General features: G+C 32.1%; 1 protein-coding gene across 2 annotated transcripts in view; it reads right to left on the reverse strand.

Annotated features, from left to right (window-relative positions):
- The window catches only part of Dscam4 (Down syndrome cell adhesion molecule 4), a 76201-nt gene extending 71615 nt beyond the window's left edge, over positions 1 to 4586 (reverse strand). For both annotated transcript variants that reach the window (XM_089222742.1, XM_089222743.1), the window contains exon 1: positions 4331 to 4586. The gene's annotated coding sequence lies outside the window, so the exon portion shown is untranslated. The remainder of the gene's footprint in view (positions 1 to 4330) is intronic.
- Between the last annotated feature and the right edge of the window lie 1414 nt (positions 4587 to 6000).

A 6000-nucleotide genomic window follows, 5' to 3' on the forward strand; every position in this document is an offset into this window, starting at 1 on the left:
TAATATCAAGTATATTGCATAGCAATACATAAAATAACTTGATAAAACATAGCAATACAGAATATAATATACACAGTCAATGACCATCGTTTATATAATAGATAACCTCTCGTGGTTTATTTGATCAAATCAAGACACTCAAATACGTTGAAGTTTGAAAACTATTTTGCTTAAACTTTTCGGTCGAGGTACACTATTATCATCATCTATCTACAATCTACACCCACTTTAATTGAAATGTTCTCTAAAGCTACAATTTTTGATCAAACTATATTTTGTTCTAATACAATTATAAAATTATATGGATAACATAACTATTTAATTTATAAAACTTTCAAAACATGTTTAATTAAAAAATCATAACAACCGATAACAATAAAATGTCCATGGTATAAATATAAAGTGTAGCTCCTAATTAATTTACTTGTAAAATCATCCACCAAAAATAGATACATTTAAAATATACAGTTGATTTAAATATAATCTAGATTCTAGATGTATTCAAACTAAAAGTTCTGGGTAATCAATTAAAAACTACTATACAATAAGCCCAATAAGGTTTTAACTGTTTTATCACTTAGATGAAAATTTAAAAGAAATTGCGACCTTGTAAACAAGATTTCAAATTTCTTGGAATCATAATAAACAATTACTTCTATTTTTTTTTTTTTATCTAACTTTAGTTTTTTTATATAGACTAATACCCAGGATTATTTTTGGCGTGTTTCTTGATATTCTAAAGATTTGATATCTACGCCTGCACACATTAACTACTTTCAATCTTTGATTTTGAAAAACAATCAACTAATAGATTTTATAAACAATAATATAGTTTTTAAAAAGACATCAGCAACTTTATAAATAATCAAAACTAAAGTATAGAGTATAAAATAAAATAAAATATGGTTATAAAAATATAGTTTACTTTTTTTAAATAATCTAGGAACATAAATCATATAGGGTGTATTACAAGACGTAATAATTTGTATTTGAAAAAAACCCTAATTATATTAAAAATTTAGATAAAACATTACTGGACTAAGATGATATACCTACTTCATAATTATAATATTATTGTCCAGAACTCTAGAAGTTAATTTTTATTAAATTAATAAGTCTTTTATAATATTTATTAAAATCCACTATACCTATATATTATTGTTGATATTAAAAACGGTGAACCTACCTGTTATTAAAACGTGACTAGAAAAAATGAAACTAAAATTAATATTCCACTATACACTATATACGGTTTTAGTTTCATCATATCTAATAAAATAAGTATATATAGGTATATGTACCTACTATTATTTTAGTTATTAACACTTAGAGGATAAAAAAAAAACTATCTGATTTAAATATTAAAATGATATCATAATTTACATATATGTATATATACGTAATACTATAGGTTTTCATTATTTACGTATTATGGGAATTGGGTATTATATAAATACTATAATACTCATATGGATTATATACGTTTACAAATATTATTAAGTCTTGAATGGGAAAATTTAGTCATATGATACAATAATATCGAATGTAAAAAAAATGCAGCCTATAGACGTTACGATGATGGCAAAGGCTTAAGAGATTTTAATGTTTTTTATGGGGCTGTGGATAGGGGAAAAGAAGACACAAATAACGATAAATCTCTCGTATGACAATGCCGGTATGGATATCGGACGGAGCACTTATTGATGCAATGTCGTATATCTACTGCCATTATGCGAACCATTATACCATAAACATGATGTACGGTAAATATGTAACATGAATTAGGTATATGTAATTATAAATTAAATATATATAACCTGTCATACGAAATATTCGAAATTCATTTATACCCATATACGTGTATATTAGTATATTATATGTTATTATTCTGAAGCGGTGCTATCATTATGTTTGCAATATATATATATATAAAAAATAGTGGAAAAACAGAAATTCCACGGTATTCAAATCTCTTCTGAGAAACACGATCGTTTTCATTAATTCTACTGTCGCCTCCGATGCTGCCACCTTTATTGTGAGCGATATTACTGAGTCCGCCGGGAAGGAAAAAAATTACAACGTCGTGGGCCAAATTATTATATTAATATTATATTATGTACAAACTACATACACACTACATGTGAACATTGTGAACTATTACGTACACGTCTGATGCATTAATACTAATACTGCTGAACTGTAGTAACTATAGTTTACATTCGTAGCGTTAGGCTTTATTATAATATAGGTACAACATTAATAAATATAAATCTCCGCTTGGAAAATTAATCGAATTCATTTCTAACACGTAAAAAGAAACACTATATTATAATACAGCGAGTAACATGCACGTGTAGTGTAGGTACCTACCCATAGTGAAAGTGCATTGTGGTAGCAAGAGTATTATTTGTTGATCATAAATTAAATTTAGGTATAAACATAAATTTCAATACAATCCGTTTTAAGTTGTATATAAATATAATATTATGTATGTAGCAGTGTGAAGGAACCGACGTTATTTTTGTTTTCTATTGAACATTGTAATTTATTGTACTACGCGATATATGGTGTACCGTATACATCTTTTATTTTAAACTCAATACATTAGTAAAGGTATACATATTTTAGAGTTTCAATAAATTAACGTGAATAATGAAGTTTTATCAATTCGTGCAGAATAAAGTATGATATATATGTATATTAACAGTTATAACTGATCAGTGATCATTTCCTTATTTGGGTAAAATGAATATAATATAACGAATACGCGTCTACTGAAAAATATAGCAGGTAGGTATATATATTTGTGTACATTAAATGCAGTACGAGTATCTGTAATAAAATGACACCCAATGGCCAATTGTCTCTTTAGTGATAAATCATATAAAAATCGGTGCACTAAGCATGCTTAGGAAATTTACTAAGCCACTGAATACGTGTAGGAATTTTTAAAGTATAGGTAGAGCCGGTAGAGGTATAATATATACTATAGATAAACTATAAATAGTGTACACCCTTTGTCCCAACCAATTTACCAACTGATCCCTAAAGAGATCCATATCAATTATATTTGTTTTATATCAATAATTTCGTTAAATAATTTTATTATTCAAATTTTAAATTTGAGATATGAATAAAATATAATCAAATACAGAGATAAAACATAAAAATGAGACCAGTCCCCGAGAGCACCCCCTTTATTGCAGCACTGATACAGTATATAACTTTACCAAAACTGGTCAATCATCTGCAATATATGCCATAATATGTATGATTTTAATATATTATATCAGATTTAAACTACATAATATCAAAAAGGTATGTTTAAATGTTAAACCAATTATGTATCATATATTGATATATTGTAATATAACTATTAAACTATTAACTACCTGCTATATCATTTTTAGTGAAGATATTACACAACGATTTTAACACGTTTTATTACTATTATAGAATGAGGTGGTTTAACTTCGGTTTCGTGTTTTAACATTTTAATATCTAACTAAGTTTTACTCGCCATAAAATTAATATCGATAAAGCCTATATATAAGGGGGCCTAGATAATATGCTTACCTTTAAATTTGATGAAATTTATTTCATTTCATTTATTAAATTAAGCCAATTCGTAATAACATATAAACGCAAATGAATACTATTTTGTACGTTTACTAATATTTGTAAGACAAAAACAACAAATGCAAGTCTATAGTATTATAGCATCCTATTAAATACCTACTTTAAAACCTAATCCTTCCTTTATTTTTAGTTTCAAAAGTTATATTGATTTTCAAACGTCAAAACTTTATTTCCAAAACTCGCCAAAAAGGTTGGTTATAAGTACTTATAACAAATGACAATATTGTGAACTGTCCATAAAATATAACATAAAATAAATTAACAAAGACGAGAACTTCGATAATTCAAGACATTTTTTTTTTTTTAGGGTATCTGCAGTATGTACCTATTTTAAGCAAGCAACACACGTTCAAGATTTAGCTATAATTTTAAAAGTTGTTGTTTAATAAATAAATGTTTTAAATACCTGATTCGAGTGAAAAAATTATGGATAGCATAGTGATCGCAATTTTTTTAATTTAAATTTGCCCACATAGTGGCCACGGCCACCCCTAACAAAATGCATAATATAAGAGAAATAACAATACATCGACACAGCCAATAATAGCTCTTTAGACAAAGTCACGTAATAAAACAGTATATTATAATGTTGTTGTACCGGTCAGACACGGTACGACATCGATGGAACGAGTGTGCGTTGGGGACGGAGAAAAAATCCGATTATCGAGACACGGAAAAAAGTCAGACTTACCTGCGCGAAAAATCGGCTGCTGCGGTCGGCGCAGATTATAAGCTCGACGACGACGACGACGACGAGAAAATTGCAACTACTTACAACAAACCACCTCCACCACCAGCAGCACAACCGAAACGGCCGCCACCACCGCCGGTACTACTAGTGTACGACTACAACACGAGCGCGACTACTAGTGCAGCGGCCACCGGCGTCGACGCGACAACGACCACGTTCGTTCGGTCTCGTTTGCCAGTCGCCGCCAAGCGCCGGTCCGGCCACTGCGGCGACGGCACGGACGGCGCGCGTCCGACATCGCACGCGACTGTTCCCCGTCGGACCGATCGCTCTGTCACGTCTCTATAACAGTATTATTATGTACCTACCGTAGTGCATGTGACATTACCAGTGCTGTAGTATGACAGTGCGATATAGACAGTCGTCGGGGAATCGATGCGGTCCGACCGCTGAACGACGTCGTCTCCCCGGCCGACCGTAACACTCCGCATGAATGGGTACTTGACGAGTTCGCACACGCACGCACGCACGCACGCACGCACTCGTATATTCGTCGTCACCGCGGAGATCCGCTCGCATCCTGTCCCGTCCCGCTCCGCGGCCGGCTACACGCCCGCGCCATACACCGAACGTATACACTCGCGGCCGCCGTGAGGGCTCTTCCCGCGCGTATAAGCCGCCAGCCGCCGCGCGCATTTATCCTTTATAACGATTGTCAGCGATCATTTGCTGCGCGCGCGCACACGCACCGCGGCCAACTCGCATGATGGCGTTTGGACCGCGGAAATCGCGCGTGTACGGCAAAATATCACAATATCCTACACATGTAAATTATAGGTGGCAGCCGGTGTCATGCAAAAGCGGCGAAGGAGTGGGGAGAAGCGAGAGGTTATCTTGGAAGTAAAATTTTAGTGGTACTTTTTAAAAATAATATAAATGTATTAAAACGATATTTCTCATTTTGGTCAAGTATATAATAACCGCGAACGTTGTAAACTTGTAACCATGTATGCTTCGTAAAATCGATCATTTCACGAAAAGCCATTTCGTGCAGAAATGGAAACAACTTATTGAAATACGAAAATATTTTATGAAATGATTTATCTAATTTGACATCGTGCAATTTGTTTCACAAGTTATGTGGTCGTTCAATTAGGATTCTATAATAGTTATAACCACGTGTTCGCGTCAAAATCTTCAATATTACCTATCTTTATTCTATATAGATATAATTACCTAACTACCTATTTGAAATGCGTGGATTCTATTGGTTGTGAATTGTAGTAAAAAATACCATAATAGCATGTTGACATTACATTGATGTATGGATGATTATTTAATCAAAAAGTGAATTTTACAGAACAATTTGAAAATTTCAATCTTCTTAGAAATTACTGTGATAAATGAAACGCATAAATACTTACTAAATAAGTGCATTTCCCTGGCATCCCATTTTGGATTCAAACCAATAAGCCTTTCGTATTTGTGCTGGTTTGTGCTTGAACTCCATCGTTTGTACTTCGATTTTATAATGTTAGTTTTTACTCTTTGTTCCGTAGTTGTTGCTATACTCATGATAATGTTATTCATCTTTCTTACAAAGGGATGCTTCGAAAACAAGTAGGTATAGAATATTGATACCTACAATCTCAATAAAATTTTATTCGAAA

The sequence above is a fragment of the Diuraphis noxia genome, unplaced genomic scaffold (genome assembly GCF_037042655.1).
Source record: "Diuraphis noxia isolate RWA-SAM2 unplaced genomic scaffold, SU_Dnox_SAM2 contig0003, whole genome shotgun sequence".
NCBI lineage: Eukaryota > Metazoa > Arthropoda > Insecta > Hemiptera > Aphididae > Diuraphis > Diuraphis noxia.